General features: G+C 48.7%; 1 long non-coding RNA gene across 2 annotated transcripts in view; it reads right to left on the bottom strand.

Annotated features, from left to right (window-relative positions):
• Positions 1–2,198: 2,198 nt before the first annotated feature.
• LOC143823804 (uncharacterized) overlaps positions 2,199–18,631 on the bottom strand; it is a 36,760-nt gene continuing 20,327 nt past the window's right edge. For both annotated transcript variants that reach the window (XR_013226587.1, XR_013226586.1), the window contains one exon: positions 2,199–4,971. This is a non-coding gene — a long non-coding RNA (uncharacterized LOC143823804). The remainder of the gene's footprint in view (positions 4,972–18,631) is intronic.

Below are 18,631 nucleotides of genomic sequence, written 5' to 3'. Positions count from 1 at the left end.
GGGGAGCACAGAATCAAACCCAGCTCACCAGATTAGAAGTCCGCACTGCTAACCACTATACCAAGCTGTGTGTATTACTACATGTGTCTTAATAATTATTAATTAATAATAGTTAATTGAAATAAAATATAATAATGATGCTGAGAAGAACAGTCTGAATCAAAGTTTTCTTCAGCCACCCTGTTTCCAAAGGCTCCTGCAGCTCTGCTAGATGGAGAGGGCTCCATTTCAAGCGAGAATTTGGTAACTCACATTTATCTTGGATGATACCACACTGTGCCTTGGCACATACGTCTTGCACGTTATTGAATAAAGCATGGACTAAGAAGCCGCCTGACCAAAAGATGCTCTTTCTCAGCCCTTGTCTGAGAACGTGGATGCTTCTACAGACGGAGAGCCATTTGTTTCCAAGAGTACTTTGGAGGTGGGCAATTCCTGCTGTATTGAGCTTTTGAGCCTCATGTTGGCCCACTTCCATTGTGGGGACGTAGCCACTTGGGGAGAGGGGATCCAAGGCACCGGCATTGGGTGAGCAGAAGTGCCTAGCACTTAAAGAAATCCATTGCCAACACCAGGAAAAGGGAGTGGCATGGGGCCAATGGAGTCAAGACTTAGGATCCAAGTCACAGAAAGTAGGGATTGTAGCATTGTGTGAAACACCTGGTTATACTTCTGACATTTGAAGGAGGCAATGAAGGGATTGAAATTTGGGAGTCATGTGCCCTGACTTTGGAACCCCTTAATGCAGTGGTCCCCAACCTTTTTCGGGCTGGGGTCTTGAGGGGGGGAGAGGGAGGCGTGGGCGCAGGTGTGGAGCTGCTGCACCTGTGCGTTTGTGCCCGCCGGTGCGCTGGCGCCTCCCTCCCTCCCGGTACCAGTTCGTAGACCGGGGGTTGGGGAACACTGCCCTAATAATGAACAAAATGATCAGGATGTGCCACAGTGGACATCTGAAGCACAGTTTCTAATAGCGATGGCTGGAAACTTGTTTAAAAACACCTTTGGGTAGGTACTTAATTTTTGTTTTCTGTTCGATGTTCTGCTAGTTAAGTAGCCAAAAATCACAAAGCACTCAGTACAGAAAAATTGCCTCTGCTTCCAGAATCCTTCATGCTTCATTATGCTGCTTAACTAACTCTTCTGGGAACAAATAATGCAAGAAGATTGGTGCAGAATGCGTTTGTTGATCCTCAGAAGAGCCGGCGTTCACGGCTGCAGGCTCAGTGCACAAAACTGCCTCTTATCAAGCCGGATCATGAGAGTGCGGAAGAAACAGTTGAGCTAGTAGGACCAGGGAGATGGAGCGGCCCAGAGTCACCGTGGGGCCCTGGTCAAAGATCCCATTTCCTCCCCCTGTAAAATCATACCAGAATGAACAAGTCACTTGGCTTGCTGTTACCATGAATCTATAGCAGCCTTACTCCTTTTTCTACCCTGGAACATTTTTCAGGCTTCGAGAAACCCCAGAAGTGGCACCATCATGCACAAGTGGGTCGGTAAGAAGAGTTGTGTCCACATTCACCCAGGGCCCCTCCCGGCTCATCAATGGCCATTGGGGGTGGGTGGGGGTTGTTTAACATGACCTTGTATGGTCATATCACCCAATAAATCCATTTGGGAAACCCATCCAGGGCTCTATAGTAATAAAATAAATAGCCTGCTTGTTTATTTACTTTATTAGTACCTCAACTTTCTCCCCAATGCAGACCTAAAGTTGGCATAGCCCGATAAACCCATTAATGTTTCTTTATCAAAGCCCAAAACAAAAATTGAGTCCAATAGCACCTTTAAGATCAACAAAGATTTATTCAAGGTGTGAGCTTTTGAATGCAAACACTCTTCCTCAGACAATGGAACAAGGACCGCAGATATAAGACAAAAGTAAATTAGTGGCAAATGAGTAAACTGTGTCATAATATCAAAATTATGCAGTACTAGTAATTAAGCCCGCTGTAACTGCAATACAGCGGGCGCTAGCTGTTTGTCGGCCCCCCCTCCGCGCCACGGCCTACCCCGGTGTTCTTCGTGTGTGGCGGGGGCCGCGCTGGTGGTGGCGGGGTATCCTCCATCTTCAGCGGGGTATCCTCTGTCTTTGGCCGCTGCTCTGTTGGGCAGGGGCTGGGCTGCCTCTTGCCACGTTAGGGCGCGGGGCAGAAAGCCCCCGGCAGCCGCGCTCCGCACTACTGCCGGGGGCTTCCTCGGGCGGTGGCCTGACGCAGTGAGAGGTGTTTCGCGCCTGCCAATTGGCCCGGCCAGAAGAAGGGGCCAGAGGAAGGGTCTGTCCAGAGGAAGGGGCCAATCGGCACTCTTCCTCATCCCGGACAGAGCCCGCCCTAACTCCTCCCACAAAGCCCTTACGGCTTTATTTAGTCTGCGGCGCCGCAGGCTGTGTTAAGATGATAATTCTTTGCTAAATTAGCTAATTAGTCCTTTTGTGTTCAGTAGTAGTTCACAGAAACATTGGCGAAATAAAAATGTCAAGGTTAGTAATTAATGGCAGACACTTTCCCAGTTGTAAAAATAAATAATTAAAAGAGACTAGTTGCTGGCCCCATCTGTCTCCACTCAAGCGTGGAAGCATCCCCACAAGTGACAAGGTAGTCATTGTGTAATTTTGTCCTGAGACCAGAGAGTCAGATTCTGAATTCCATTACATTCTACTTACATCACATTACAGTCATATTGTCACAAATAAAATAGAAGGGATTGTAAGGAATGTGGATATAAGAGTTGAATGAGATTAGCATACGTAGTGAGATAAAAAAAACTATGTCCTTGTTGAGTCCACTTCACCCATTAGTGAAGGTTCAGTTTCTTTGACATTGCTCAATCAAATACTGTTACAAGGCTGTCCTGCCCTGCCCTAGCCCCCAAGGTACAAAACTGGCTATAAAAAAGAGTGTCCATTCTCGCGTCTCCATTCTCGCGTTTGGCTTTCCACGCATGAAACCCAGTTTGCAGGGAGGCAGCCATTTCTTCTGAACTTCCTTTGCAATGGATGGTAACTATATCTTCCTTTGACCTAAATTTAATACTCTTTTGCACCTGATAACCTTGATTTGTTTTATTGTTTTTAATAAAAATCCCTCTTATTAAATTCTAAGAACTGTCTATGCCTATTTTTGGCCAGATACTCATGTATACAAAAGTGGAGAAATATCATTTGTTACCCCTCTTTGTTTCCTAGAATTCCTAATTCCTACATCATAAATTCAGGAGACAGGCATATTTTCAGGTAACAAAGTAGCTTACGTCATTCTCCTCTCCTCCGTTTTATTTTCACACCAACCCTGTGAGGTTATGCTGAGAGTATTGGGCTAAAGAAGGAGCAAAATCAGAGTCCTGCTTATTGTACGACTATCCCGTCCACACCCAGTTAAAGACGCGGGAGAGGATATGGTCTTTCACAGAGTGAGTGGTGATGTTCGTGGAGCACAGTGGCATCTGTGGCAGTGAGTCGATCTGCAGGAGGAAGGCGGCAGGAGCTGGATCCTCACCACAGTTGGGCAGTGGCAGGCGGCTGAGGGCTTTGGTGTGACCGATGGACATTCCCGGGTGATGCTCTAGGCAAATGTCATATCCGTGGAGAAAAATAGACCAACGCAGCATCCTAGGGGACAGGATCTGGGGTTTCTGGCAGTTGCAGGTTGATAGAAGGTCAACATGAAAAAACAGGCAGTTCTTAATAACTGTTCTAACAGCAAAAAGCCTGTCCCAGGCTATCAAAATCTGTATACAGTATAATATTTATACAATACTCCTTAATAAGACATTGAATCAACCATCAAAGTATGTCTTGTCTCTATTTTAATGATTAATGAAGCAACCAAAACAGACTCGAGATTTGTGCCGTTTTCAATGTTGAATTTTCATCAGTGGTTGTTTCCTCCAGGAGGCCCGCACTCCATTTCAGCAGCTGCACTGCCATTTCCCTCACCCCAAAATCGCTGTCATGATGAGGCTGCTCTGTACCAGGTGCCTGTCAGTTTTTGGCCTGAGGGGGAGTGGGAGGGGGGCTCTCTCAGTGTCCCCGGAGAGCTGGATGCCTGTCCCCCCCTTACAGGCCAGAGTCTAAACCTTGCCCTTCCATAAGGTGACCAGATTTTAACATTGGGAACGTGGGACACCATTGACTGGTGGGGTTCTTGATTAAAAATCTGGTCTATATGGAGCAACAAAAAGTTTCATAGAATGCATAGAATGCAAAAATAGTATTGTAATATATATTTTTTAATTTCAACATACGTAAAATTTGCCAGGTGCCTCCAGATGTCCCTCCAAAAGTGGGACAATCTGGCCACCTTGCCCTTCCATCCTGCCATCCAATTCCATCCACCTCTGAGAGGAGTACATCCATTATGGCCTGAGCTCTGGGGCCCATCCACAGTGGGAGGCCCGGCCACGAAGATACTGAAGGCCAGGTGCGATAAATGCCACCTGCCTCATCAAGAAGGTGTCAACCGTGTTTGCCAATCCTTCTGTCTTCTCTGAATGGCTGAGGCAAAGCCTTGGGGAGAGCTGTATTCCTCAGGGATGTCAGGAAGAGGACAAGAGGCAGAGTCCTCCCTTGGGTCCCTCTTTCCTTCCTGCTTCCGGTCAGGCTCTGCAGCAACAAGGTGAGGAGGCCCTCTGCCAGAAGCTCCAGGGTCTGAAAATGGAGGACGCATCACGAGGCCACCTCTTCACCCGCTTGGACATAGGTGCGTGGGAAAGTGCCACCTCTGTGTCAGCAGAAACACCTCCCAATCCCCTGCCTTACACGCTCCTTCTCCACTGGCTGTTCTAGAGCAGCTTGCCTCTCCCCTGGGGGGAAAACTTCCAAAGAATCTCCAGCTCACATCAGGCAGCAGGAAAGCATCATTCTGTTGAAGCAGAACCCGGAGTTCATTCTCACTGAGGCCAGAGAGTTCATGGTCCTTCAAGACTTTCTGGCTTTGTTCTGAGAAGACATCATGAGAATACTTATGGGCCCTGGGAATAAAAGTAAAGGAGAGGAAATCACAAAGGAGCAAAAACAGCCTGCTGGCATGCAAAAAGAACATACACCACTTCTGTCATTCTTAAGTTAAAACAACAACGATGTGTTTAATATAAATCACTAAGGATAAGGACTATATTGCAACTAGTATCTTAGAAGAGTGGTCATAATACCTCAAAAGTTGTTCTAGTAAATCCAAATCTCATGTGTTCAGCAACAACATTACAACCTGCACTGCTTATGACAGCTCTCCAATGTGCACAGAAAAATGCTCCGTTCCTTTGCTATAGAGGGCATGATGACATAATGAGGTGTGCACAGAGAGCACATCTCCTCCTTCCTCCTCTGTGCTTCTAAATCTGTCCTTAGTTCACTGGAAGAATGCAATATTCAACCAAATCTAGTTTCCCCAATCCCCATCTCTGTAGTCTGGACATTTATTTATTTGATTTTTATACTGCCCTCCCATACGGTTCACATAAAATATGGCAGGGGTCATACATAGAACAGCCTAAACCAAGGGTAGTCGCTGGCAGGGGCTCATGGGAATTGTAGTCCATGGACATCTGGAGGACTGCAGTTTGGCTACCCCTGGCCTAAACATATAACACAGTCATAAATGAGCTGGCTTTGTGGTTAAGAGGGGCAGCCTCTAATCTGGAGAACTGGGTCTGATTCCCCACTCCTCTTCCTTATGCAGCCAGCTGGATGATCCTGGGCCAGTCACAGTTCTCTCAGCCTCACCTACCTTCACAACCTACCTTGTTGTGAAGAGAGGAAGGCAATTGTAAGCCACTTTGAGACTCCTTAAGGTAGTAAAAAGCGGGCAACAAAACCCCAGCTCTAATCTTGGCAGATCCCCAGATAACACCTGGAGGCTGGAATCTCTCACTAGGAGAGGGACACTCTAAAAGGATTTGTAACAGGCCTTTCGGCTGCATGGCAGTTCTGCACAGGGTGCTCATGGCCCATGCGAGGCCACGTTCCCTTAAGAAATGAGGCAGACCCATCGTCGTGCCTCTGCAATAGGTTTATTTGCCCCTTCGTCACGTCAAGGAATGCAAGAAACGAGGCTGTACAGGACAAATGGAGGCTGGCAGGAAGGGGGGCCTTCCAAAGTAAAATCCTCAGAAGCACTGCCTACTCAGGCTCAGCTAGACATGCAGAAGATCAGGGGTTGCTATGCATGAGTCAATAATGCTTGAGAGGGCCTAGAACAGGGGTAGTCAAACTGCGGCCCTCCAGATGTCCATGGACTTCAATTCCCAGGAGCCCCTGCCAGCGAATGCTGGCAGGGGGCTCCTGGGAATTGTAGTCCACGGACATCTGGAAGGTCGCAGTTTGACTACCCCTGGCCTAGAATCTTTAGCCACTGTGGGATATTTTAGGACAAGCAGCCCTGTGCCAAAAAGGAGAGCATGGGCTGAAACCAAATGGAGTCAGTCTTCAAGTCTGAGGAGTCATATCTAAAGGGAATTGTGATGAAAAAGGCCAGAGGGGCTGCCGACTGGGTTGCCAATCTCCAGGTGGAGGCTGCTGATAAAGAGACTCGTCAGCTGCATGTAGCCAAGAAAGAGGCTGACAAATGCAAACCGTTCCAGTAATAATCTTTATTATAACAGAGCCAAAACAAGTTCTGGATATAACGTCGTTTTCATAAGAATAGGTTTTCCTCAGTGGCTCAAAGTCTTCTGAAAACAAGGTTATATCTTAAACTCATTTTGACTCTGTTATAATACAGAAGATTCTTTACTGGAAAGGTTTGCCATTCGTCAGCCTCCAGGTGGAGGCTGGGGGTCTCCCAGGGTTGGCAGCAGCTGCCCCACAGCTGTATCGCTACCCATTTGTGATGGTCCATGTGGGAACGAATGACATGTCGCTCCTATTAAAAAAGACTATCAAGATCTGGGGAGGAAGCTCAAGCAAATGGGGGCACAAGTGGTATTCTCTTCAATCTTGCCTGTCAAGGGAAGAGGAATGCATCGGGAGAGGAAGATAATGGAGGTGAATCACTGGCTGCGTAGTTGGTGCCGGCAGGAGAGATTTGGTTTCTGGGACCATGGGATAGGCTTTCTTGAGGAAGGCCTACTAGCACCTGATGGACTGCACTTATCGAAACTGGGGAAGAATGTGTTTGGCAGGAACCTGGGGAGATTCATCAGGAGAGCTTTAAACTAAAGCCACTAGGGGAAGGAGACGATCAACATAGGGAGTGTATGGAAGGAAAACGATCAGAGGCAGCCCAACCGGCAAGGCCAGCTCATAGGGAACCAAAAGTAAAAGGATTCAGTTGTCTTTATACTAACGCCCGAAGCATGGGCAATAAAAAGGAAGAGCTGGAACTTCTCATGCTGATGGAAAGGTATGATCTACTGGCATCACAGAAACTTGGTGGAATGATTCTCATGACTGGAATGTAATGGTGGATGGATATGAACTGTTCAGAAAAAACAGAATAGATCGAAGAGGTGGAGGAGTGGCACTGTATGTGAGGAAAGGGCTTACCTGTCAGGAAATTCTAGTGAAGGAGAACATATCTGCAGTGGAAAGCATCTGGGTGAAAATAAGCGAGGGGAAAACAAACAGTGTGGTGGTTGGTGTCTGCTACCGACCGCCTGACCAACGAGAGGATGTGGATGCTGCACTTTGTGAGCAGCTTGAGAAAATATCCAAACGGCAGGACCTTGTCATCATGGGTGACGTGTGCTGGGAAACTAACTCTGCGAAGCGTCCTCAGTCATGCAAGTTTCTGACCTGCCTGGCTGATAATTTCATTTATCAAATGGTAGATGAACCCACAAGAGGTTCAGCCATACTGGACTTAATACTGACCAACAGGCAAGAGTTGGTGGATGAGGTGAAGGAGGTGGGGACCCTAGGGGGAAGTGACCATGTCCTGATAGAATTCCTTTTGAGATGGGGAGCCAAGGAAGCTTGTAGCCAGATGCGGATGTTGGATTTTCGTAGGGCAAACTTTAATAAACTCAGAGACATGATGAGTGTCATACCATGGATGAGAATGCTGGAAGGGAAGGGAGCATGTGAAGGGTGGGCGCTACTCAAACAAGAGCTATTGCATGCTCAATCAATGACTATTCCAGAAAGACGAAAACACTGCAGGAGCTCTAAGAAGCCTATTTGGATGAACAGAGAACTTCAAGAGGAACTAAGAAAGAAAAGGAAAATGTTCAGGAAATGGAGGGAAGGACAGAGCTCTAAAGAAGAGTACCTACAGGTTACTAGGCACTGTAGATCAATCATCAGAAAGGCCAAAGCTGAGAGTGAGCTAAGATTGGCCAGGGAAGCCCATTGTAACAAGAAAAGATTTTTCAGTTATGTGAGGAACAAACGTAAAGTAAAGGAGGCAATAGGCCCACTGTTGGGTGCAGATGGACAAACTCTAACGAAAGATGCAGAGAAAGCAGAAAGGCTTAGTGCCTATTTTACATCAGTTTTTTCCCACAGGTCAAAGTGTTTAGGCACATCTAGAGATGGCTGTAGCCAAAGGATAGTGTCTGGGTGGCAGGTTAACATGGATAGAGAGGTTGTCGAGAGGCATTTAGCTGCACTGGATGAGTTCAAATCCCCTGGTCCAGATGAAATGCACCCGAGAGTACTCAAAGAACTTTCCAGAGAACTTGCACATCCCTTGTCCATCATCTTCGGAACCTCTTTAAGGACTGGAGATGTCCCGGAGGACTGGAAAAGAGCAAACGTTATTCCGATCTTCAAAAAAGGGAGGAAGGATGACCCAGGAAACTACAGACCAGTGAGTCTGACCTCTGTTGTGGGGAAGATAATGGAGCAGATATTAAAGGGAGCGATCTGCAAACATCTGGAGGACAATTTGGTGATCCAAGGAAGTCAGCATGGATTTGTCTCCAACAGGTCCTGCCAGACCAACCTAGTTTCCTTTTTTGACCAAGTAACAGGTTTGCTGGATCGGGGAAATTCGGTTGATGTCATTTACTTGGATTTTAGTAAAGCTTTTGACAAGGTTCCCCATGATGTTCTGATGGATAAGTTGAAGGACTGCAATCTGGATTTTCAGATAGTTAGGTGGATAGGGAATTGGTTAGAGAACCGCACTCAAAGAGTTGTTGTCAATGGTGTTTCATCAGACTGGAGAGAGGTGAGTAGTGGGGTACCTCAAAGCTCGGTGCTCGGCCCGGTACTTTTTAACATATTTATTAATGATCTAGATGAGGGGGTGGAGGGACTACTCATCAAGTTTGCAGATGACACCAAATTGGGAGGACTGGCAAATACTTCGGAAGATAGAGACAGAGTTCAACGAGATCTGAACACAATGGAAAAATGGGCAAATGAGAACAAGATGCAATTTAATAAAGATAAGTGTAAAGTTCTGCATCTGGGTCAGAAAAATGAAAAGCATGCCTACTGGATGGGGGATACGCTTCTAGGTAGCACTGTGTGTGAACGAGACCTTGGGGTACTTGTGGATTGTAAACTAAACATGAGCAGGCAGTGTGATGCAGCGGTAAAAAAGGCAAATGCCATTTTGGGCTGTATCAACAGAGGCATCACATCAAAATCACAAGATGTCATAGTCCCATTGTATACGGCACTGGTCAGACCACACCTGGAGTACTGTGTGCAGTTCTGGAGGCCTCACTTCAAGAAGGACATCGATAAAATTGAAAGGGTACAGAGGAGAGCGACGAAGATGATCTGGGGCCAAGGGACCAAGCCCTATGAAGATAGGTTGAGGGACTTGGGAATGTTCAGCCTGGAGAAAAGGAGGTTGAGAGGGGACATGATAGCCCTCTTTAAGTATTTGATAGGTTGTCACTTGGAGGAGGGCAAGATGCTGTTTCTGCTGGCTGCAGAGGAGAGGACACGCAGTAATGGGTTTAAACTTCAAGTACAACGATATAGGCTAGATATCAGGAAAAAGTTTTTCACAGTCAGAGTAGTTCAGCAGTGGAATAGGCTGCCTAAGGAGGTGGTGAGCTCCCCCTCACTGGAAGTCTTCAAGCAAAGGTTGGATACACACTTTTCTTGGATGCTTTAGGATGCTTAGGGCTAATCCTGCGTTGAGCAGGGGGTTGGACTAGATGGCCTGTATGGCCCCTTCCAACTCTATGATTCTATGATTCTATGTATGCTGGAAGATAAGCTGCGGCAGTTGTTTTGTGGCTCTACCCACCACCTGTGACAGCAACAGTGCATGCTGGTGTGATGTCAGCATTCAGGTGTGATGTCATTCCCACACTGGCCTGTGATGTGGCAGTGTGGAACTACCTCCTGTGCTTGGGGGGAGGATGGCCAGGTTCTCCCAAGTCACAGGTGGGGGATGGATGGATAGGGTTGGCAGATCCAGGTTGGGACACTCCTTGAGATTGGGAGCCTAGGGAGGACAGGGACCTCAGAGGGACACGAAGACCTAGAGTCTACCCTCCAAAGCATCCATTTTCTCCAGGGGGACTGATCTCTGTTGTCTGGAGATGAGTTGTGAATCTGGGGGATCCCCCGGTCCAACCTGGAGGCTAGCAGCCCTACTTTGGGGTCGTAGCAGGAGACGTAGGCCCGTGGAGCAAATTTACTTGGTCCATGGATGACCTTCCAAATTTTAATAAAGTCACAGGAACAACTATCCCACTGTGTCATTCCTAAAGAAATTAAAATTTCCAAAGTTTCGGGAAATAGATATTCTTATCCAAGACGTTATGGCTCATAAAATCCCCATTCACAAATCTAGTATATGTTTATCATTCTTCAAGGAACCCCACCACAGCCTTGTGAGAGAGGTTAGCCCAGGGTCACTCAGTGATGTTCATACAAGGTATGGGTTTGAGCACTGGGTCTTTTGGGCCTCATGCACTGGGTAGAAGCCTAGCGTGTCACTCCAATATGATGGCATCACTTCCAGTTTTGCATCAGCAGTGATGCCACATGCTGGTGCAACACTGTTGAGGCTCTCCACATCCTAATTGTCTCTCGGGGGCTTGCCAGCTATGGAGCAGCCAGGTTTAAGTTAAAGCCAAATGCTGCTGGTTGCATATTCCTCATGTTGCTGACTCAGACAATGCTAAAGGAAAGTTTCTGGATGCTCTTCTTTCTCAGCATTTGGGCACGGCTGCAAGCCCAAGCCTTTGTTAAATGTTCCTGTGATGCATCTGGCAGATGCTAATTATAGGGCCTCTGAACAATACAATGGGAACATTACTCATCTCTACCTTGGAATGTCGGAGCAGTTACATAAAATCATCAGTCACCAAGTTAGAAGGTACAGAAGTTGTTAGAAGTCTAGAGAAGCTTTCTGGCATTAAAGCACCACAGAAGTCGGAAGCAGTACAGTCCCGAGATGCTTTGACAGGAGCAGAGACTAGACTGTGAGTCGAAGTCACTGGACAATGATGTAGGGTGTCAGGGTGCCACCTAGAGATTCTCAGTGTATATTTAAAATCCCTTACAAAGCAGAAGACTTGCCAGCTGTAACTTCTCCGTATTCTTCTTTGTCCTTTCCTTGACTTCTGTGCCCATTGTCAGGATTGTAGAATCTCTGTCATAAATTAGCCTGAGTTCTTCCATGACAGTTATATTGCTTGGCGCCTGGTTGCTACAGGTCCTATATTCCTGCTAACAATTAAAAGTGAAATATATGTTGTTGTAACTCTTATCACTTGTTGAGGCCTCTCGGCTGGGCCCGGTTTCGCTATCACCCAGTCAAGGCCATGAGAATGTATCACTGTTTTAATTGCCTGTGCCTCTTCTCTCCTTCTCCCCTCCCTTGGGAACTTTCAAGTTTTGAGCGGGAGAATTGTATTGATAAGAAGAAGCAAATCTGTACTCAGGTCAGATTTGACTTCGCCAGTCTTGATGCGTGTAGTACTTCTCAATAAAGCTTTCTGATCATTAAGAAGCTAGTTGTGAGTTCTCTCAGCGCTTGACATTAAGTCAAATCTCACAACTCCTTTCGCCTGCCAACATGCAGGACGAAGGCAATATCTATACTGAACAGGAAGAAGGCCTGGATTGGGATCTCTCTCAGGGCGATTTGGCCGGCGCGGGCTCGTATAGCTCGGGCATGGTCAGAGCCTTGGGAGAGGCAACCCCGGGTCATGCAGAATTCCTGGAAAAGCACATCACCAAATGCAGGCGTCTTTCGAGGTACGACCGCCTGACGGGTGATGAACAGTGGCCTGAGCAACTGCCCCTGGGGGTACCCAGCCAAGGGATGGCGTCCACCTTTGAGGTGCGCGAGTTGCAACAAAAACTGGACAAGGTGACCAGCTGGATGCAGGATGTGTCGGGACGGTTGGATCCGGAAGAGCAGCGTGAGGTGAGACGCTTGCTGCGCGAATTGCACGTAGACTTTCGCGAACCCGGCGGCCGGAGGCTGGGGGAACTTCCCACCCTGAGGGAGCGCGAGGAGGCGGTGATGAATGCCGCCGACGAAGCCGAAGCCGCAGCCTTGGCGGCGGCAAGAGCAGCAGCACAGTTGCAGGAGGAAGAAGACGCCGGCCTTGGTGGGGCCGATGCTGGGAGAGGAGCGGCGGCTGCCGACGGAGCCGGGGCGGCGGACGGCGCGGCGGCTGATGCTGGTGGAGCGGTTGAGGCGGTGGCGGCAGTGAGAGCAGCGGCGGCGGCGAGAGCAGCGGCAGGAGTTGGTCGAGGTGTTGGTTGAGGAGCGCGGCCTCCGAGGGATTGGGGTCCGGGACGCCTGCCTCCCCATCTCAGAGGGGTGGAGATGCGGAGCACCTACAAGTTTAAAGCCAAGTTCTCGGGGGATCCGTCAACCTTCCCGTCGTTCCTGGTGCATCTCCAAGCCTACATGATGGACATGGGGTTCACTTTTAACGATGATGCTGAGCGCATTCGTTTTGTGGGAGAGTGCCTGGAAGGGAAGGCGGCAAAGTGGTTCATGGACCTCTATCGTTACAATCCGAGAGCCGTCCGTAACTACAATCACTTCCTGAGAACCATGCGCCTGATGTATGTGGAGCCTTTCGAAAAGGAGACGGCGGAGAAGAAACTTAAGGCCCTGAAGCAAGGGAAAATGACGGTGGCAGAGTATGCCCGGGAATTCAAGGAACTTTCATCTGCGGTGCCGGATTGGACTGAGCCCCAGAGAGTGCATGCCTTCGTTGGGGGGCTTCCTGGAGATTTATCCAGCAAGTGTCTCCTTTTAGAAGACCCACTGACCGTGTCGGGATGGGTGCAGCTGGCAGGGGAGATGGAAAGCCGTCTGGAGCGGGCGGCCGAATATAAAGGAATTGCTGACAAGACGGGAGGAAAGACTTCTACCCCTAAGAAAATCAAGCCCAAGGCTAAGCTGGAACCGAGCGAGCGCTCTCGGCGCATGGAAAAGGGACTATGCCTGGGTTGTGGCCAGGCTGGCCATCTTTTCGCTCAATGCCCAGCCAAGACATCACCCAGTGCCAAGTCGACGGCTGGATCCCCAGCCAAAGCTTCCACAACCAAGAAGGCGGCCCCGAAGAAAAGCGCCAAGTCTCTGCTTGCTCCGGCTGGGGCTGCAACCGTGGTGGAGGAATCGGAGGACAGCAGCGGCCAGGATGAAGAAATTCAATCGGAGGAGCAGTCGGGAAACGAAGACGGCCTGCTGTGAAGGCGCCCCGCCAGCAGGTCTCCGGCAGGGGCAGACGTGCGGTGAGTGATTCTCCATTGGTCCTTTTGCCTGCGACCCTCACAGAGCCCAACTCTGGGAGAAAATTGGGGGTTCGTTGCATAGTGGACTCGGGGTGTACCAAAACCCTAGTTAGCCCAGCGCTAGCCGAGACTTTGGGGGTGGGGAAGGTGCCTCTGGGGGAGCCCCTACCCATTACTCAACTGGATGGGAAATGTGCCCCAGGGGGGGAGGCTACGGTGAAAACGTTCCCGATGGACTTGGACATTGAAAAACATTGGGAGCAGATCCAACCCCTAGTAGCGCCCCACTCCGCTTTCCCGTGTGTGCTGGGGCTGGACTGGTTGCGGGAACATGACCCCACAGTGAAGTGGAAGAAAGGAACAGTGAAGTTTTCATTGCCTAGTTGCAAGCAGCATGTGCGGCCCCAACCCGCTCAAAGCTGTAGAGCCGTGGCCGCAGTGGGGACTGCTAGGGAGGCTGCCATCCCTCGGGAGTATCGAGATTTTGCGGATGTGTTCGCAGAGGCCGAATGCGACCAACTACCTCCCCACCGTAAAACAGACTGTGCAATTGAGCTAAAGAAAGGGGAGCCACTTCCCAAAGCCAAACTGTACTCTATGAGCCCTAGAGAAATGAAGGAACTTAGGGAGTTCTTGGACAAAAACTTAGCCCGGGGATTTATCAGACCAGCCACTTCTCCCCTGGCTGCCCCGGTCCTCTTTGTGAAAAAGAAGGATGGGTCCTTGCGCCTCTGCATGGACTACAGAGGGCTGAATGCTGTTTCCACCTGCAATGCTTACCCGTTGCCTTTGATTAAGGACTTTTTGGGACATTTGGGGAGGGCCCGGATTTTTACAAAGCTGGACTTGAGAGAAGCCTATTACAGAGTCCGTATAAAGAAGGGGCATGAGTACCTGACTGCTTTTAACACCCCCTTGGGCCAATTTGAAAACACTGTCATGCCGTTCGGCCTTGCCGGCGCTCCGGGCGTGTTCATGAACATGATAAATGAAATTATGCATGATTTGTTGTATCAAGGGGTGTTGGTTTACATTGATGATATTTTGGTGTATTCCGAAGACGTGGGCAAACACGCCAAATTAGTCCGCGAAGTGCTCCGCTGGCTGCGGAAGCACCATTTGTTTGCCAAACTTTCGAAGTGTGAATTCCACCGGGCCGCGGTGGAGTTTCTGGGTTTCCGGGTTTCCAAAGAGGGGATTGAAATGGACCCGGGCAAAGTGCGTGACTTGCTGGCCTGGGAACCTCCCAGGACGAGGAGGCAGCTCCAGAGCTTCTTAGGTTTTGCAAACTTGTATAGAACATTTATTCCCAGCTTTGCCAAGGTGGCATTGCCGCTCACTGACTTGTTGAAAACAAAGGAGGGGGGAAAGGAGGCAAATCGACCGGGCGCCCCACTCCAGTGGACCCCCCGGTGTCAGGAAGCCTTTGAGAATCTGAAGCTCCTTTTTACATCTGAACCGGTGTTGGCCCATGCTGACCCAACTAAGCAATTTACCGTGCAAGTAGATTCCTCGGATGTGGCAATGGGGGCCGTGATCCTACAAGAGGGGGAGGATGGGAAGTTGCACCCCTTAGCCTATCTGTCAAAGAAGTTTTCCGGGGCAGAACGCAACTGGGCAATTTGGGAAAAAGCGGCAGCCGCAGTAAAATTAGCGCTTGCCACATGGAGACATTGGTTGGAGGGGTCTGCCGTCCCGTTTGTAGTTTGGACAGACCATAAAAATCTCCAAGCACTCAAGCAGCCCCGCTCACTCTCTGCCAAGCAAATGCGGTGGGCGGAGTTTTTCTCTCGTTTCAACTTTATTCTTAAGCATCTGCCAGGCAAAATGAACTTTTTGGCGGACGCCCTCTCCCGCTTGCCCCAGTACAACAGTAAGCGGGACCCATTGGTGGACACAGTTTTTACCCCCGCCCAATTGGGGATGGCAGCGGTTACGCGCAGTCAAACAAAGAAAGGAAACCCGATTCCCGGTGGGTGGGTTCAGAAGGAGGTGTTACAGGACTCTGAGTTTGCTTCCCTCCGCCCTGACCTAGTCGACAAGGGGGGCCTGTTTTTCAAGGGGGAGCGCCTTTACGTTCCAGCGGCGACGCGCGGGGACGTTTTAAAACTTTGCCACGATGCGAAAACCGCAGGACATTTTGGTTTCGTGAAAACTCTGCACCTGGTCAGGAGACATTATTGGTGGCCAACGTTACGGAGCGATGTGGAGAAATACGTGCAGGGCTGCCCCACCTGCCTGGTTTCCAAACCCCCGGGAGGAAAGAAACGAGGGCTGCTGCAGCCTCTGCCCACCCCTGCCCGTCCCTGGTTTGATGTCACCATGGATTTTATTACGGACCTGCCTCCCAGCCAGGGCAAGACTGTAGTCATAAATTAGCCTGAGTTCTTCCATGACAGTTATATTGCTTGGCGCCTGGTTGCTACAGGTCCTATATTCCTGCTAACAATTAAAAGTGAAATATATGTTGTTGTAACTCTTATCACTTGTTGAGGCCTCTCGGCTGGGCCCGGTTTCGCTATCACCCAGTCAAGGCCATGTGAATGTATCACTGTTTTAATTGCCTGTGCCTCTTCTCTCCTTCTCCCCTCCCTTGGGAACTTTCAAGTTTTGAGCGGGAGAATTGTATTGATAAGAAGAAGCAAATCTGTACTCAGGTCAGATTTGACTTCGCCAGTCTTGATGCGTGTAGTACTTCTCAATAAAGCTTTCTGATCATTAAGAAGCTAGTTGTGAGTTCTCTCAGCGCTTGACACCCATGTCCCTTGGGAAACAGGAATCACTTTTCTTCACCCATGACAGAGCACATAGATGGGGTCTCTCATTTGTAACAGTAATAAGAACATAAAAGAAGCTTTGCTGGATCAGGTCAGCACACCAGTCCAACACTCTGTCATAAAGTGACCAAAACCAGGAGCCATCAGGAGGCCAAAACTCCAGAAGCCTCCCACTGTTGCCCTCCCTCCCAAGTACCAAAAAGACAGAGCCCCAGATGCAATTTATCCATTTATATGTTGTGGCTAAGAGCTAGGGATGGGTGTCTGTTCCATAAGCTTATCCAATTCCCTTTTGAAGTGACATGTGACTTCTAGATTATACATAATTCCTGTGCAAGTGGAGTATGAAGCTTCAGCTTTCCCAGCCTGCAATAATGGTCAGTGAAGAGCAGTTTATCAGCCAATTTAAACATATATAAGAACTCTCCTGCAACCCTGTTTTTCAGGTCCATACTACCACGGCAAACACCATCTGTCGGGGTTAGGTAGCCCTAAGTCATTTGGAAGCAGGAAAGTAAGCTTCCCTGACATTTCCGTAGGGCCATGGTAGAGCATCTGTTTGGCATGCAGCAGGTCCCAAGCTCAATCCCTTGCATCTCCAGTTCAAAGGACCAGGCAGCAGATGATGAGACCCTAGGGTCTGAGTAGACAAGACTGACCTTGATAGATCAGTAGTCTGATTCAGTAAAAGGTGTTCATGTGTGTGTTCTTACAGAAACTGGAAGGGACCAAATTTCTTCTGGAATCACTCCATCCAAGGGGTTTGCCTTCTACACAATGCCTAGCCATTGGGTAGAATCCAGAGCACAAACAAGGGCTGATTCTGTACTCACTTTGTTTATTCTGTTGTGGATCCTCCTGAATTCAGATAGATATGAACTCGGGTCTTCCTCTATCCCCCCCCAGTGAAACAGAAAATTTTCTGCACTTGATTGGGGAAGCTCAGAGTGGAGAGGGGAGCCAAGTTCAGCAGGAGTCCTTTTTCTTTTCCTGAATGAAGGGGTGGGGGGAGAGGATTGGAGAGAGCAGAGGAGGGGGGAATAAATCCAAGAGGCAAAGTTCTGCTGAAAGAAGTGTGGGCTTCTGGAGCGCAGTCATCTTAAAACAGGGAGGGAAGCCTTGCAACTGGGAACCAGGAAGACTTTGAACTGGCGCCCTGGCCAGTCAATGAAGACTGTTTTGCTACAGCACTGGAGGCATGAGGCAGGAAGTTAATTCGCAAAAAGCACAAATCTGCACATTTACTGATGCCAGTTTTTCATAAATCGATGCTTATATCCACTTCTTTTGATAAGGTTCCACATGATATTCTTGTTCACAAGTTGGTAAAATGTGGTATGGATCCTGTCAAGTGGATCAATAACTGGTTGACAAATCATACCCAGAGGATACTTGTTAATGGTTCAGCATCTTCTTGGAAAAGAGTGACAAGTGGAGTACCCCAAGGGTCTGTCCTGGGGCCTCTGTTGTTCAACATATTTATAAATGATTTGGATGAGGGATTAGAGGGGATACTTATTAAATTTGCAGACGATACTAAATTGGGAGGGGTAGCAAATACCACCAAAGACAGAATCAGAATACAGGATGATCTTGTTCAATAGGGACAAATGTAAAGTTCTGCATTTAGGTACGAAAAACCAAATACACCAATATAGGATGGGGGAGACTTGTCTTGGCAGTAGCATGTGCAAAAAGATCTAGGAGTCTTAGTAGACCATACATTGAACATGAGTCAGCAGTGTGTCTCAGTGGCTAAAAAGGCAAATGGGATTTTGGGCTGTATCAAACGGAGTATTGTGTCCAGATCATGGAAGGTGATGGTACCGCTTTACTCTGCTCTGGTTCGGCCTCACTTGGAGTACTTTGTTCAGTTTTGGGCACCCCAGTTGAAGAGGGATGTTGACAAACTGGAACGTGTCCAGAGAAGGACAACAAAGATGGTGAAGGGTTTGGAGACCAAGACATATGAAGAAAGGTTGGGGAAGCTTGGTCTGTTTAGCCTATAGAGGAGACGACTGAGAGGGGATCTGATAACCATCTTCAAGTATTTAAAAGGGTGCCATATAGAGCAGTGGTCCCCAACCTTTTTATCACCAGGGACCGGTCAATGCTTGACAATTTTACTGAGGCCTGGCGGGGGGGGGGGGTAGTCTTTTGCCAAGTGACGTCACCGCTGCCACCTGAGCCCCTGCTCCACTTGCTTACCTGCCAGCGCCCCTGACTGGGGGGCACTGCCAGC

Source organism: Paroedura picta, chromosome 14 (genome assembly GCF_049243985.1).
Source record: "Paroedura picta isolate Pp20150507F chromosome 14, Ppicta_v3.0, whole genome shotgun sequence".
NCBI classification, from domain to species: domain Eukaryota; kingdom Metazoa; phylum Chordata; class Lepidosauria; order Squamata; family Gekkonidae; genus Paroedura; species Paroedura picta.
The sequence above is the reverse complement of the archived record's forward strand: the minus strand, read 5'-3'. Positions and strand labels throughout refer to the sequence as shown.